Source organism: Ambystoma mexicanum, chromosome 10 (assembly GCF_040938575.1).
Source record: "Ambystoma mexicanum isolate Mex_15411 chromosome 10, UKY_AmexF1_1, whole genome shotgun sequence".
NCBI classification, from domain to species: Eukaryota; Metazoa; Chordata; class Amphibia; order Caudata; family Ambystomatidae; genus Ambystoma; species Ambystoma mexicanum.
The window spans coordinates 638,147,447-638,164,150 of NC_090932.1; the positions used below are offsets into that span (position 1 = coordinate 638,147,447).

A 16,704-nucleotide genomic window follows, 5' to 3' on the forward strand; every position below is an offset into this window, starting at 1 on the left:
AGGAACAAAGTTCACATTACACATTGATGCAGTAATACAGGAAGTGACACCATCATTCTAACAGGTACAGATGATAAGGGAAATAGAATGCTGCACAGTACTTTGCATATACCCCACATTACCATTGAGAGAAACAGCTGAAAAAAATATATTTACAGACACAGAATTGGAAGGGGAAAAACAGTTGTGTAAACTAGGTATACCAGAGCATGGAGGTTTGTGCTACACAATCACCATTCAGCAGAGTACCCAGGGCCCAATGAACCCTCCTCCAGTAATGACAGAGGACTCAGCCAAGGGCAAGTTAGAACTGGCTTTTATTTTCTAAATAGACAGGGGTCATAAAGGAAAACAATTCTCCAGCAATCACTGCTCCTGAGCCTGTGTCAGGAGTTTTTGTTAGCAAAAGTCGTCACAACTCAGAACCCTTCCCCAAAAACTTATAAACCCATACTAGTGGGTTGCTGGGTGATAGTGATAGTGTAGATAGACAGCACCTCTAGATGTTAGCTAACTGGTCCTGGCATATCAGGTGGTCTCGCCTTAGACTTCCCCACAAACAATCTATTACATTGTTGCAGGGTCTTAAGACTACCATTGACCCTTGCCCATCACGCTCCACCCTCCACCCTAGGATTTGTTGTCCTTGATTGACTGGAGCCGGTCTCCTCAGGCCTGGGGCCCTGCTTTGTTCTCAGTGCTTAGGGCACCTTCTGAAGGTGACGAGAAAGACTATTTGACTATGTGTCCCATTGTTGCCACTGGTATATCCACCTAGCCTGTGAGAGTGCCTTCAGGTTGCAACATTGTTAGATATGGATCATTTCTTGTCTGCTTCGCTGGGAACAGCTTCACTTCCCACCACAGGTAAATGGCTATTGTTCAGCTCAACCACACCAAATAGGTGAGGACCGAAAAACAGAGCTTTTTCGTCTGCAATTAGTGAGGATTTTTTCTGCTATTTTGCAAGTGGCTCCCTGTCCCTGGAGCTAGGAATGTTCTGCTCTCCTCTGACCTTGGCTGTGAGCACCAATTCTGAGCAGCGTGCTGTACTCAGGGGCAATGTGCTTGCCTTGGAAGCAAGACTACGTCTGTGCTTAGAAACATCTGGGCATTAAGCACATTATAAATAACCAATCACATCACAACCTTAATTTAAGAAGATTAAGAAACCCACATGCTTCCAAAATAAGTAGCTTTTTGAAATAGCAGAGAGCCATCACCTAGCTATAGTGGTCTAATGCCCAGGACATGAGGCATATTGTGAAAATATGACTGTTCTGGAATTGAATGACAGGACACAACACAAACTTTTCTAATTGTTATTTTTTTTCTCTCGTATCCTTGCAAATCCATACCCTTTCCCAACCCCCTTTTTTTTATCTGTTCCTATCTTTAATAAATTGCACTTGTGTTTATTTCTGTCTTGTCTATTGGTATACAATTTGTTTTGATATCCAGTGAATGTCCGGTTTTGAAAAGGCCAATGGCCGAAACACGTGTCAACTAACAAACAAAATAACAATTAAAACGTCCTTATTTGGCACAATCTGTGTGGTGGCAATTCATTTTGGCATATCATTCAAGAGAGTAGTGGGTATACTCTAAGCCAGCACACAATGCGACAGGCTATTCTTTTCTGAACTCAGGCACATCAAACTATACTATCCACTTCCTATCACATCAGGATCCTCTCGCCCAAACCCACAACAATCAGAATTAACATCTGATAAATACATTTTAAAATTGGTCCCTCATATTCAGCCAGTCCTGACATAATGACAACCTTTAACGTGGTAGAGAGTAAACTGTGTGGCCAGGGAAAGCGTATCTGTGCTATCAGATACAAAGATAGGCTTAACATGTGGAAAATCAAGGAGTCGACTTAGAAGCAGGAGGTGCAAAGTGAGTGCCACTCTCACCTTTTCAGCCTTTTTAAGTATTTTTTGAAGTGCAAACATGTAGGAAATACAGTGTAATAACGTGAGATAGGAGGGGGGATTGGGTTTTTCAGAAGAAGTCTATTCAGTGGGTTCATTGGCTTGAAAAGGAAAAGGATGAGTTTTCATCCAAAAAAGAAACTAGCCCACATTGTGGTGTATTCCGCAGATACGAAGTGCCCTCAAGATGTTGCTTGGCTTTGGCCAAGAAGCAAATCAGGTGAACGAGTGCTTTAGTAATAGTTATTCTGCCAAAAATACAACACATGTAAAAGAAATGGACATCAAAGAAACTGAATTTCAGACTACATGTGCCTCGTTCACTCTCACGCTTTCACTTTCTGTGCGAAAGTGTGGGATTTTCTGTAGGAGAGTGAGGTTCCTCACTGGCAGAATATTCTAAAACTCTACAAATATTAGTACCCCACTGGTGCATATTATGTTTGCAGGACTCTTTTTTTAATTCATCGGACCTCACCATTTTTTTTTACCAAGGTGCAAATATGAACCTTGGCAAGGAAGGCAAGATTAAACAAACAAATATGAAGACAATATAGAGTACATTAGGAAAAATGGACTTTCTACCACAGGGTTAGGCCCAAATGCGACCCCAATCATGGAGGTAGATCATGTACACTGTGACGACAGAAGATAGGACAGTGACTGTAGTGGCATTATTTTGAAACAATGCCTGAGAAGAGTGTACATTATTTAAACATATTTAAATTGCTCCATTTCTATTCAGGAGTTTCAGACTGGCAGGGGAACTCTGAGAGTAGAACACTAATCATGTCACTGTTGCAGCTATGTGATGTCAGAAGGTTTACAAGAGAGGTAGATATTAGAATGTGCACATGAGAGACCTCAGCTGCAGTAGAGGGACATTGGGCATCAATGCGGCAGGATACATTACGGAGGCAGCCTTATAATTAGGTTCAAATATGGCCTGACCATGTTCAGTAGATTTGTAAATGGTAGATACTCTTTGAGCTTTGCTCTTTTTTCCCCCTTTAGTCGTGGGACATCTGGTATTGTCCACACTGTTGTGATGTCATGATGACATGTGATACATTCCCCATTATGACAAGTCCATGCTATAAAATTCCGGTCACCAGGAGTTGCAGCACTGGAGACTAGGACCTTGGTCAGGGAGGATCATTGCTGGAACAAGCTGCTTAGAGGAGACCAGGACAAATGAAATGAATAGGGCAAGGGGTTGGGGGGAGGTAAGTATGTACACCATATGAATGAAATGGAACTGAACTGAACACCAAAGAGAATACCAAATTGAAACCCGCTTTTAACCTTACCCTGAAACCCAGCCCCCCCACTGAAGTCTCTTAATCCTTTAACCTAAACCTATTTCAGAATCATCTTTTGAATCCAATGGTCAATCTTCAATTGTCATATTTCTACAATTGTTAAACACTCCCATTCTGGATTTTGACGTTTTCCTTCATACTGAATTGCTCCAATCCTACCCCAAACACTACTCCAATCCTTTCCTGCTTCTTTAATGCCTACTCCTCTGCCCCTCAGCCACATACACCTCCCTCTCTTTTTTTCCCTGCTCTCCATGTTCTCTCATGATTACACCTATCCCAAACCTGTTTCCATTTCTTCACTCGCATGGTCTCTCCTCATCACCTTCATCCTCCCTCTTTGCATGCCCTCCCACTCTCCTAAGTCTCCCCCTCTCCTTTTACCCTCCTCACCCTGCTCCACTTCCCGCTCTCTCCCTTTCCACTACCCATGCCCCCATGACACCTCCATGCCTCATACCCTTGTCTTCCCCTATTGACCTAATTCCAGTTTGGTCCTCCAATTTCCCCTCTCGCCATTACCTTTGCCATGCACTCATTCCCTCTCCCCATTATGCTGCCCCTGCTGCCCTCATCCTCGAAATCCTACCACCTCTCCCTTGCAACCAATACCCATCCCTCTCTGCCTCTTTTTCCAATGCCCTCCACTCCACCTTCTCTCTTACCATGTCCCACTTCCTGATTGAGACTCTCCCCTCCATGTAGCTCCCTCACCCTCTTACCCACTTCCCTCCCTTACCCACACCCCTGCCTCACTCTTCTCTCTTTATACAGCCCACCTCCCCATCACCATCACTCCATGTGCTCTTTATACAGCCCGCCTCCCCCTAACCATCACCCCATGTGTCCTCCTGACACTTTCCTACCCCATTATCTGCCGCTCCCATTGCCACCCTTTCCGCTTCCCCGCATCCCTCTATATATGCCTCCTAATTCCCCACTTATCATCTCCCTCTCCCCTCTCTCCCTCACTCCATCCCCCTTACTTCATCCTCTCTTCTCCTCCCTTGTGATTTCTCATAACTTTGCACCCTCTTTCATCTCCCCTTCTTACCTCCCATTTATCCCATGACATCTGTCCCTTGTCCCTCTTGCAGTTGCTTCCCTCTCCCCCTGTTGGCTCTTCAATCAATCCTCCCTCTCCTACATCCCTGCATACCCCTCACTTTTTCCCTTGCCTCTCAGCCTTGCTACTCAAGTTTTTCCTCTCCCTTCACAATGTGCAACTCCCCCTGGTTTTCATACAGTCTTTCCCCTTTCGTAATGGTTTGGCATGCGAAGAATAGTGATCTGGAGAGTTGCCCAGAGCAATTCCAGAGGTTAAGATTAATTCCAAACTTTACAGATATCACCTTTTTTGTTTTGCCACTGAGCCATCGACCAGAAATGCCTACCCCCACACCGCCCTTGCAATTCCCTTGGCCCCCTAACCAATCTCCTCTTACTTTCCTCCTATCAATATTCCATTTACCTCTAAACCATTCCCCATATCTCTACTCCTCATGATTCTACCGCCTCCCATTCCCTCTCCCTTTCCCTCTCACACTGTCGACTGCCATTCTCCCTTAGAACACTTTTTCTAGTTTTGCCCTCTTCTCTCCCTTCCTGGTGACTAGACTTCACCTCCTGGCCCACTGCTTCCTGTTCACCACTTTTATTTCCCCTTTTCATCTTTGCCTTGTATATCTTCCTCCTGTCATTTTCACTGTTCCTACTCCTTGAAACCCTCTTAGCCAATCCCCTCTGCTTTATAACCCACCCCTTTCTAACTTCCCCTTCCCCTATTCAACTCGATCAAGCTCCCCATTGCCACCTCATTCCCTTTCCCACTGTGCCTCCCTAGCCACACTCCTCTCTTATTCCCCCCTCTCTCCACCCAATCTCACCCATCACCCCATGCTTCCTGCTCACTCCTTCCTACCACATGTTACCCTCTCACATTTGCACCCTTTCCACTTCCCCTCATCCTGTTTATTGCTACCCCAATCCCATAGCCCATGTCCCCTCCCTTGTCCTCACTCTCCCATCTCAAGCCCTCTCTTCTCAACCTCTCCTTTCTTCTGTTCTAATGTCTTTTCACACTGCACCTCTTACCCCCTTTCTCCCGCCTATCTCCCCCACTCACCTCCCTCTTTCTATTAGCTCTCCTGTGAACTTTTCCCCTAATTACTCCATCTAGGTAACCCCCATCCCCACCCATACCCCTCCCCTCTCAACCATGCCACTCACATCTTATTTCTGCCACTCACAATGTCCCATTCACCATTTTGCCTTCCCTGCCTACCCTTCAATTCCCTTAGTAGTCACCCTGGCCCAAAATATATTGTCTCCTGCTCTCCTCCTATCCACATACCACTTAACTCTCTATCGTTTCCTTTTCCACTTCCTCCTGACTCATTTACCTTCTCCCACACACACTCCAACCTCCCTCACCACTCCAACCTCTACCTCTGCTATCCCCTTCATTGCCTTCTTTTTTTTGTTTGTTGGTACAAAGTACTTTATTAACGATTCCCGAACCGGGATGAAAAAGATACAAGCCAAGTATCACGTTTTTCGCTACTGCCTCGTAGCTTTTTTTTGTTTAAATAGTTTATTCTTAATAAACACATTGGCATACAATGGAAAATTGAAACAAACATAAATCAGTTCTATATAAATATCTTAGTAAAAGAAGAACATATAATCCAATACCAGTTAATATAGTAAAAGAGGCCTAACATGCCATGACAAGCAGAATAAATCTTATGCATAAAGTGAGCATTTATGCAGTATTTCAACATAAACTAATACGTCTATATTTTATATAATATAAAGATTGATAACCGACAAGACATAACAGACAAGACGAAACATGACAGAAACGAAAGGGGGGAGTGGATATAATTAACTTGCCATTACAAATTAAGGGCTAGGTGTTTTATGATCTAAATACTCAGGGAACAATCTCCAATTCAGTTCATGTTTGCCTAGTAAAAGTGGGGATGAAGTGTTACATTTCTGCATTCTATGAACATTACAAATAGAGTTCCACCATATTTTACAGTGCAGTTGTTTAAGGTTTTTCCATTTCGAGGTAACAGTTTGGATAGCTATCATAATGAAGAGATCAAGCAGAAATCCATTATTTTTACAAATGATAGGTACAATGGCTGTACTTCCTAGATACAGAAATGAGATACAAAGTTCTTGTTGTAGGTGAAAAACTGATTTTAGCACATTCCATCCAGCTTTGCAAAAGATTTTAACATGAATGCAATCAAATACTAAATGTTTAAACAATCCTTTCATACATAGGCAGCTCCAACAATTTTTATCTTGTGACAAACCACCTTTAAATAGGATAGATGGAGTAATAAAGGCCCTGTGGTGGAAGAAATATAGAGTTTGGAGCAAACTAGCCGAAACAGTCACTTTAGAAATGTCTTTCCATACCAAGGGCATCTCATTTACAAATCTATCAGAGAGCAATCCATTCTCCAATCCAGTTACTTGTTCCATGGAGCCGTACTGTCTGGCATCGATATAAGTGTTTTGTAGAACAATGCAGCATTGAAGTTATGATTAAGCATATGTTGCGTTTTGTTACCTTGATACATATTATCACAATGTATTAGCAAATCATAATGAACCATCATCGCCTCAACCAGATCTATATATTGATGCATAAAGGTCTTTGGAATATGATATTTGATTACCAGCACATTGAAGGTTAGAGGTATCCCCCTAATAAACAGCTGTCCTTCAAATGTAATGCCATGAAAGAGCCACGGTTTCCAGCATATGGTTTTGTTTTTAATTTTAATTAGTGGGTTCATCCAAATGTATGGGGATACAAATTGAGATGTTTTAGAAATATATTATAGTAAATATGTTCTAAGATCAATGATAGTAATTTAATACTGCTACTGGTCATAAATCTGTTGGATTTGTTGATGTACAGGCAATCCACTAGGATGTGGGGGAAAACTGTTGCTCTCTCATAAAGAGGCCAATTTGGTGGACTCACCAAGGTGGGTAAAAACGAAAGCTGAGCCTGACTTAAAACAAACACTATGTGGTACTTTTTCGGTTCGCTCGAACTACGCGGGCATTTTCTTTTTTTTTTCAGTGTAGATACGATTTATTAACAGTACTTTAACACCAACATCATGGCCCTGATTGAAACAAAGGGAATTGTGTGTTTAAACACCCGCCTAGTACAATATTATGAGGGTGAAATCAGATTTTGATGTGCTTAATCACAAAGCCGACAGCAGCACCAAGTGGGTAGTTTAAGTTTGTTTTAGGGAATTATGGGCACTCAAGATAAGTATATAATAGTGCAGAAATGGGAGCCGCAGATTAGGTGTCCGTCTCCATCCATTCCCCGCCTTCATCTCCTTCTAACACCTGCCCTTAATCCCTCTAATCCCCATGTGTCTCTTACCCTACTTATTCACCTCGCAACACTCTTGCACCACCTCGATGTCTGCCTCCACTCTCTTTTCTCTCTCCCCAAGCAATATTTCTCCTCACCTCATCACCGTCCCCCTCAATCTGTCCCCCTCCCACCATTCCTACTATCCCCTCATCCCTCTTACCCCATCCATTCTCCCTTCAGCCCATCAACGTCCAAGTCTTCTCCTGCTCTTCTCTCTCCATCCACTTCCCCCAAACGTCATCCCATTCACCTCTATGCTCCTCCTCTCCTATACCCCTCACTTGCCCTCACCACTACCTGCCCTTCCTTCCCCTTAACACATATCAATCTTACCATTCTCTACTCTTCCTCCCACATGATGCTTCTTCCTCCTTGTTCCCCAGTCCTGTCTCCTCCCTTTCACCATATTCCATTCCCCATCTCCTCTCCGCTTCCTTTCCCACTTTCCTGCCCCACCCCAACTTGCCCTCTCCTGTGTTCTGCTTATCATCTCACCCCTAACGCTATCTATCTTTATTCTCAACCTGGTTTCTCTAGTGTCCACTGCCTCTCTGCTAGCTCTCCCTTACATCCCAATCCCACCGCTATGTCCCTTTCCCATCACCCCCTCAGCAGCCCTTTGCACTCACATGCCCTATATCCCGTTCCTGTTATCCCCTACCTGCCCCTCTTCTACCGCAGCACCCTCTCTCTCTCCCATCAGTTTCCACCTCTACCTTCTCTCCATGTCCTCCCCTTTACCTCCCCTCCAGACCACATCATCCTTCCCCCTCAGCTGCACCCCAATTCCCTTTTACCCTTTACTATCACTCTCACCTCACCACATCCCCCACTCATCACCACCCTGTCCCACTTCTGTCTCTATTATCCACTGTTCCAGGCCCCCCATGTTCCTTACACTTCCTAATCTTCCCCTCAGTCCAATCAACCTCTTACCCTACTCCAATATGTTCTCCTAACCCCTTCCCTACTCAACATTCCTGAATACTCCCCTCTCTCTGCTACTCCTCTCTCCAGCCCATCTCATCCCTTATACTCCCATGCCAAACTCTACACTCACACCTCTCTTCCCCTCCCCTGCCCTCCTCCGCTCTCCCCTTATCACTCTATTCATGTCCTACTACTCCCCATTCTCCCCATCTACTTCTCTCCCCCTTCTCCATCATTCTGCTCCTTCCATCCCATCTCCTCGCCCTACCCAGTCTCCCCTCTCCCCTCCCCATCTCCCATCTACATGTGCTCTCTCACTGCTCTCAACATTACCACTGCACCCCTTTCCCTTTTTCCTCTCCCATGCATCCCCATTCTCCTATTTTCTATTCTACATCCCCTGGTAACCCTTAGCCCTTCCTCTTCCCCCACCACTCTCTTCTTTCCATTTCACTCTGCAAACTCATCCCCCTTTCAAATATCACCTCTATCCACTCACTGTTATCCTCCTTTCCTTGCCTCCTTGCCCCCTCAGTCCTTCCTCTCTCATAGTCAATATTCCCTCCACTAACTCTCCTTACCCTTATTATATTCGCACACCCTCTTCTTACCTCAATTACACCTTTGTCATCTTACCCAATCCCATTTATGCTGTCCCCATATTCCATCTCACTTCCCTTGCAATCCTCCCCATGTGCCTCACAACCCAACCCCCTTACTCTTCTCCTGCATGATTTCCCTTTTCCCAAACAGCAGCCATAGCTTCCCTCTTCTCTCTACCCTGCCCCATTTCCCTCCTCTGACTCACCCAGGGGGAATCTCCTAAAACTGCTCTCTGCCCTGCCCACCGTCCTTTGTCCTCAATTGTCCCCTGCTACAACCAACCCCTTCCCCACTCTACATCCCTCCTTCCTTGCCTCTCCTTCCTCTATTTCTCCTTCTCCCTATTGACCACTCTCCCTTTCCCACTGCCCATATCACCCTTGAAATGTCCCCTTCCTTTCCTGCTGTTTCCATCATTATTCACTGTCTCCCCCTTCTCCCTCTTCACCTTTCCCCTTTCATGCCCCATCTCTCACTCATACTCTCCTCCCAGCCTCATCCTTGCCTCCCCTTTCAGACTCTTTTCACTCTACCATACCCGTTGTTGCCCCATTTCTCCTTTCCTCTCCCCTTGGCGCCTCACCCTTTCCCAATTCCATGCACTCCATTCCATGTCACTTCCCTTATCTACTCTCGTCTCTCACACCTCACCTTTAACCTTACCTCCTTCTCCTAGTCACTTGCTTCACTCTACTCAGCCTCTCCCTATCCTTTCCCTTTCCTACTGATCCTTCCTCACTCTCTTACCCCTTTGCCCCTCTCACCAATCCCCTTCTACTCTTTCACCTCACTCCCCACGCTTTGTATCCCCCTTTCTTCCATGCATCTATGACATTTCCCACATGGACATTTTAATGGGGGACAAGTTCTCCATATCCACTTTTTCTTCCCCACCCCATGTAACTAAACTTGCCGTGTATCTACGCTCTAGTCCTGCTACAGGCTGAACAAATGCTGCAATGAATGAGGTAAAATGTTCCCCAGTCAAATGTGAGAAAATGGCTGAGGGGAAATGGGGGATTACCTTCTACCATATCCCCTCTACCTATACCTCTATCCTTCTTCACTGCAACCCCCATCCCATACTCCTCTGCCTCATCTAACCTTAATCCTACCTTAATTCACATTGCACTCCAAACTCTCACCTCATCCCACCCTCTCCTCTACCCCCTCTCTTCATGCCTTCCCCACTCCCATGTCTTGCACATTACACACAGTCGCTTACTTTCTATACTCATTCTCCCAGGCAACTTCCCCTGAACTCAATGTGTCTCCTTAAGTATCCCACTGACCTTCTTAACCCCTTTATCCCTATACTGACTTACCCACTCCCCTTAATCCTGTTCACCATCACCCTCCAAATCTCCTGTGCCTCTCACTTCCCTCTCGCTCCTCCCCATCCCCCAATTCCACCCCATTTCCCATTCCCACATCCCTCTATCTTAGTCACCTACTACCCTCTCTACCATGCAGTTTCCTCTTGTCCCTCCCTATGTGTCATTAATCCCTGTCCCCATCTCTTCTCACAATTACGCTCCATTGTACCCACACACACATACTCACATACACTGTACTCTCATCCCATCTCCTCAGACCCTCTCCCCTTTCACCTTTCACCTGTTCACCTCATCCCATCTCCCCTTCCACCCCTCTGGCTCTTTTGTTCCCCTGACTCCTTTCCGACCCCATTTCCATTCTGTCCCACACCTTGCCCACTCCTTCTTCATCCTCATCGCTATTCTGCACTCATCTCTCTCTCCTCACAACTTCCAATTTCTCTTTCACTGTCTACTTCCTACCCCTCAATATCCTCCTGATTATGTTCTTTTCCCTTCCCCTCACCCCTTCCCTCCTTCTTCCTCCTTACTCCAACTCTGATTCCCCCTTCCCTTTCTCCCTCTTACCCCTGCAACTCTCTCAGAACCATCTCTTCTGTCCCCTCTACCTAAAAACTGTTCTCACCCCTCTCCCAACTTTTCCCTCTACTTTCCTTTTCCGATTGCCCTGTTTACCCTTCCTACCTAAATCCACACACAGCACCAATTTCTAGTGTGTTATCTATAATCTCCCTCCCTCTCCATTAGCCCTCTCACTCCGCCCATTCCTTCCCCTCATATCCCTGTCTCATCCAATTTTCACGACTCTCCGCTGCTCTCTCATTACCCCAACTCAATTATATGATATGATATGGCATTTATAACACGCCTGTACACAAGTGTTTCTAGGCGCGACAAAACAAGGAGGGGAAACATAGGGAGGCCAAAACAACCATCTTACTAGACCCTGTGCCATTCAGATCACACAAGAGCAGGGAAGAGGAAAGGGAGAAGTGCAGTTCACTCAAAAGAGCAGCCAGCGTGTGGCTCAGTGTAGGTAAATCAAGATATTCAGCCATCGGGTGGCTCATAAGTGCAGAGAGAAGGGACTGTAGGGTTGCAGATACAGAGCACACATGCTAGGGGAGCCAGGAGGCAGTGAAAGGTGCAACTGGACATCCAGGGGCCTGGGCCAAAGTTCAAAGGGTAGCCAGCAGGCCAGTGTATGGAGCAGTCAGGAATCAGCAGGGAAAAGGAAGAGAGAAAGCGGAAGCGAAGAAGAAGGTCTTGAGTTGCTTCCGGAACTGGACATGGTTTTGCTCAAGTTTGTGAGAGGCAGAGAGGCTGTTCCAGAGGGAGGCCCCAGTTGAGGATAGAGTTCTTCCCCAAACTCTCTGCTTGGAAAAGCGACTGACCCTCAGAGAGTTGGAAGTGGAGGAGCGGAGAGCTCGAGAGGGGAGATGTTTAGGAAGAGAGAGTTGGAGGTAGTGCGGTCCCAGGCCCCAGAATGCCTTGTGGACGATGCAGAGAGTCTTGAACTTGATCCTTGCCGTGACTGAGAGCCAATTAAGCGATGTCAGAGCTGGAGAGATACAATCCCTGGGCTTGAGGCGAAGGACAAGCCTTGCAGTCCTCTTCTGGATAAATTGAAGAGTTTGGAGAGTAGAGGCAGGAAGATTTTGAAAAAAGTTGTTGCAATAGTCCAGCCTCGAGAGGGCCAAAGCTCTGGATACATTGAGTTCTGAGGGAAAGTGCGGAAAGGAAGAATACCTCTGAGGAGGTGCAGTTGATAGTTTGACTTCTTAGAGACATCAGAGATGTGAGGAGGGAAGGAGATGGAGTCAAAGATTAACCCAGGGTTCTTAGCCTCACAGGTAGGAGCATGAAGAGGGCCCAGAGGGGGCGGCCAGAGAGAGAGAGGAAAGAAGTGAGCTGGTGTTCCGATGAGGAGGATCTCAGTCTTACTGACATTAAGGCAGAGATCATTGGTGGCACACCATTCCTGAATTGCGGTCATACAGTCTGGAATGAGAGAAGGAGAAGAGGTGACTGAGGGGAGCCTGATGGAAAGCTGGGTTTCATCCGAATTACACTGAAGCTTTGACCCAACCACCCTTAACTCAACCTTTCATCATTCCTTGCTCATTTTTACCTCACCTCACCCCTTACCCTTACTCCCTTTTACTCATCTCCAAAATGCCTGCACTCTCACTACACTCTCTAATCATTCTTGCATGCCATCCCACCCCCTCACATCCCTCTCACACTATATACCCCTCATCTCCCGTCCCATATTCCTCTTATTCACCATTTTATCTCATTCCCCCTTTTGCCCTCTTAACTTCCCCTTTCCTTCTCTTTCCCCTCTCATATCGGTCTTCCTCATCCCTTCCCTGCCCATCCTTTCTACTTTCCCACCCCACATTTTTGTCTCCACCTACATTCTTTGTCTCCCCCTCTCTTACTTCTCCCCTATCGCCATGCCCACCACTTATGTCCCTCTCTTCTCTCCCCTTGCTCCCTCACTCATTCTTACTCTCCATTTTCAACCCTCTCCCAACTAGCTTCCTACCTAAGCCCCTCATCTTCTTTCTCATCTCATTCCCCTATCTCTGTACCAATGCCACTCCTTTCCCTTAACCTTATTCTGCCCCTCTTCGATCACTCTCATGCGCCCAATCTACCAACCAGCTATACCTCTCTTCCTTTCACCCCCTGTATCTCCTCTCCAACCTACAAACCTCCCCTGCCCATTTCAACAACCTCTCTCCCTGTGTTTTCTCCCCACCTCTCTCTACCCCTCTGTGCCCCACCTCTGTTCTCATCTTACTTCACTCCTCCCATCCTCCCTTCGCCACTCTTCCCTCTCTCCGATGCACCATCTCCCAATATCCTGTTTAAACATGCCCCTTCTCCCCCTGCTTCCTCAACTCCTCCACTTGTCTTCCTCACCACCCTCCCATCTACTCCCCCTCATGCCCATTCCCTTGCTCCCTTCACACTTTTCTTCCCTGCTTTTTCTCTCCCCTTTCTCTTCATCCATATTAAATTCTCCCCCCATTCAATGCCTCGCCTTGACTCTACCCTTACCTTCTCTGTTATGAGATAAGGTCTTTGGATTTCTCTTACTCCTGCATGCTGAGTTCTCTCTCTGCTGAAGGTTTATGTTATCTAGTGTATATGTCTCCACTCCCAGGTGGAGGTTTTCATACAGGGGGCGATGTGCACCCACTGTCTGAGTGACTCTATCCTGTGGCGGCCTCTGCACATAAGATTTGTTTCCACCAGAGCTGTGGCCTTGTGTTTTTTTCACTTCTGAGAACATGAGCAGAAACATTATTAGTTATATGTTTTACTTATTGGGTTTATGAGACCTTGCTGAAACAGTCATATTCGTAACCAATGGTGTGGCATTCTACATCTTCCCCTTGTGGGGTCTACTTCTAGTAGCAACATCTAATTAAGTCATGTTTCCTTGTCTTGTGCCTGGGAAAGGATTTCACTTCTTATTCCTAACCAATCCAAGCACGACTTTACACCATGTTCAAGGTAGCTGGCATTGTCAGCACATTTTTCATGTGTGAACTCAAACTGAATGTATTTTTACTGTGTCAAACAATTCATAAAGTTTTGAGGCCTACCAAAATCTAAATGGCCCATGAACTACCTTTATTTTAAGACCCATTCTTTATGTTATTCACCTAACAGATGTGAAGTGTATATACGTAAATATTTATGCATACATTGTGACTCATATTCGCTACACTTTAGGATTTCTAATGTATGCTTATGCCGACTTCCTTTTGTCTTGCTTACTTGAGTGCGCATGCATGGTTAAGCCTAACATCTACCTATATGTTATGTTTGTCATTGCCATCACTTAAATGGCTTAAGGCCTACCTCTATATGTGTAGGTGTGTGTGCATGTATGTTCATGGCTACTAGCCATCTCATGTCAAAGGGAGCTAGCTAAAATGCTAGTGCATTGTGCAGGTTGGCTGAATCTAATTAGTGCTCAATCTCTCGCCTAAATTAATCCCTATCTCTTGGGGTCTACTCCTCTTTGCATGTATGCATGTGTGTGGTTTTGTGCTACACTGATTATATGCATGCATTTGCGGGCTAAATGTGTTTGCCAACTTGCCAAACTCAGAGTGCATATATGTATGCCTTGCTATTTATTGATTATCTCTCAGTCAAGAGATATGGTGGGAATGACAGTGAGATCTGGAACTTTGGCCGTTGATGTAGGTTCAGACTTCCGTTTCATGGGTTTTCTTAATTTATATATTCTCTTGCCGGTTGTACGTTGGATGTTCCTCCCAACTTTACCCCTCGTAGGTGTATTTTGCAGTATTTTTTGATAAGCCCCAACAATGCAGGACTGCCTGGTGTTACTCTTGTATTGGGATCATGAGTGGTAAACCAGCAACAAGACCTGGTGCACCCTAAATCCCAATTTCACCATCATGTGGTATTTTATCTGCAATACCACTCTGGTGGTAAAGCAGAATATACTTACCAAGACACATGGATGCTGTTATTCATATAATCGGCCCCGAAAAATTGACCCAATTCACAGTGACCAGTTTGGTTTTGTATTTTACCATGAAATACTGCTTGTGGTGATATTAGTTTTGTACTTGTTTTACATCAGTCTGTATACTATCACAATTCATTATGAGACGAAATAAAAAGAACAAGGCTAATTCATTTGTTTCTTCTTATGCTTTAGAAGAGATTAGAATGTATTAATGATGCAATAGAAAAATGCACTGTTTTTGCATGACATCCCTTGTGATTCAAAAGTAAAAATTAACATCACCAGACATACATCTAATTAGCAAAGTTCCCCACAGTAAATAAAATGTTTCTCATAATGTGTTTCACACACCCTTCTTTTGGTGTTCCAGTTCAAAACATTGTTATTAAGAGACTTTGGAACATGGCATCTGCCTTTCGCAGATTAAAGACTTCAACTATATTTGACATTTATTAAATGGAATGAGTAACACATGAAAAATATCTGTCCACATTTAAGAACATACTTTCCCCAGCCTGAAATTGCCTATAAAATACTCCCACAGACAACAAACACCCACCTCAAATTTCAATAGAATCTTAACAAAAATGATGCTTGATTCTGTGTGTCCTTGGTACAGCAAGGTCAGGACCCCCTCTATCTGCCTAGACAGAGCCCGTACTGTAGAATTTCTTTATCTGGTTTTTCCTTTCTACTCATCAGGGAAAGATATCAGCCTGCTTTCCGTCAGAAAATGCTGCACCTACTCATCAGGGAAAGATATCAGCATCTTGCCGTCAGAAAATGCTGCACATCAACCCAGAGAAGGGGAGCCCAGGAACAAGCAAATGAAACCCACTCCTTCTGACTGACAACCCTTTTTTAAAATCCTTTGTCTGTGACCTGCCCATGAATGCATGTTTGCCTACATAAAATATAAGAAGAAACCACCTTTGAAGTGATGTCATCTGCCAATCAGAACCACCTCCCATTAATAGACCAACTCACTAGAATGTTCTATGAAACACATGATAAGCCTACATTGTTAGAAGGCAGCAAATGGATGAAAACTGCTACATTTCTCTGCGCTGTTTTCCTGTTATATGAATTAACTATGGGTTTGCTTTAATTAAAAGAGGCTATACATTCTGCAGCTCACATTCCTCACATCTTCACTGTAAAATCAATGTTCATTCTTCAGGTTTGATTCTTACATTTCCAATTAACATTGCAGAGCCTGTGTTTGCAATTAAATTCAGTCCAGGATATGTTAATGGTAAGGGGTCTTTATGGGGTTGTTGGTCTTTATGCTTCTTGCATATCACTGTTGTTGTGTGAAAAATGATAACATCAGCGTGTATGCAGTACCAAATGCAACCCCCCTTTTTTCAGTATATGTTCTGTGCATTCACAATACTGACTTACACCAGGTTCAGCCCAGAGCCTCACATTCTTGTCTCATACTCTTATTCACAATAGGGTTGCTTTTCATTTTTGTTGAAATTTGGAGCTCTAGTTAAAATTCAGAGCCTTAGCTAAAATTCGGATCTCGCTTTTCCTACACTCCCCTTTCGTTACTTCTGGATCTAATTCCCTCATGAACTCCCTTAGTTCTTGTTAGTGTGCCCAATCATATGTGTCTTTTAGC

At 44.8% G+C, this 16,704-nt stretch overlaps 1 long non-coding RNA gene across 1 annotated transcript; it reads left to right on the forward strand.

Annotated features, from left to right (window-relative positions):
* Positions 1-3,065: 3,065 nt before the first annotated feature.
* On the forward strand, positions 3,066-16,214 carry LOC138493205 (uncharacterized). Its single transcript, XR_011276308.1, has 2 exons — positions 3,066-3,166; positions 15,780-16,214. It is a non-coding gene; the product is annotated as an uncharacterized lncRNA (long non-coding RNA).
* Positions 16,215-16,704: the final 490 nt, after the last annotated feature.